This window comes from Glossina fuscipes, unplaced genomic scaffold (assembly GCF_014805625.2).
Source record: "Glossina fuscipes isolate IAEA_lab_2018 unplaced genomic scaffold, Yale_Gfus_2 1, whole genome shotgun sequence".
Lineage (NCBI taxonomy): Eukaryota > Metazoa > Arthropoda > Insecta > Diptera > Glossinidae > Glossina > Glossina fuscipes.
In genome coordinates this window covers 12087361-12088119 of record NW_023998415.1, presented here as the reverse complement: position 1 = coordinate 12088119, position 759 = coordinate 12087361, and positions in this window count along the sequence as shown.

The window sequence follows — 759 nt, the reverse complement described above, 5'->3', positions numbered from 1 at the left end:
TGTGTGTGTGTGTGTGTGTGTGTGTGTGTGTGTGTGTGTGTGTGTGTATGTACTCTTGCAATTGCGGATTTATGAATAACTAAAGTTCATTGTGATGCCTTGGGTATTTTGATACGGAATCGTTAAAAAAAGAAAGAAAAGAAAACGTTAACAAAAGTTTACAAAGGCTTTTATATTTCACCGCCCACAGCCAAGTTTACAAGCATTCGAAAACTTGTTAACAGCTTATTAAAATTTATAACCTCAAGAAATCGGATATTATTTTAATTTAAATTAATTTAAGCGATTTTTAAGCAAATTTTCTCCGACACACTTCCTTTCCCGCCTTTTTTTTGGCAAATGCAACTAATATTAAAACTTACTTACACTTGATAGGCTTTTCGTCTGTAATCACAAATGTACCTGCCTTAGAAAATTTCGTTTCACATAATGTGTATACAAAATTTATTATTCTTTCTCCGCTGGAAGTTAAAATATATTAGTTTGGGGAAAAAGAAATCCATTATTTTTATATGAACTTCAAAACTTTATTTAACATCCTTCGGATTGTCCGATTTGGGTCAAATATGCACCGTTTTGTTTTATGATTTGTTGCCATTTTAAAGGTAACTTCAAAATGCCTCTCTCATAGAATTCCTGGTCTCTATTTGCAAAAAACTCTAGTAGTCGGTTTTCACAATCCTCCAACCAAAACCAAAATTGCACATAATTGGCTGTTACAGTATCGGAACCATAAACACCATTCACAATTTTAGCCGC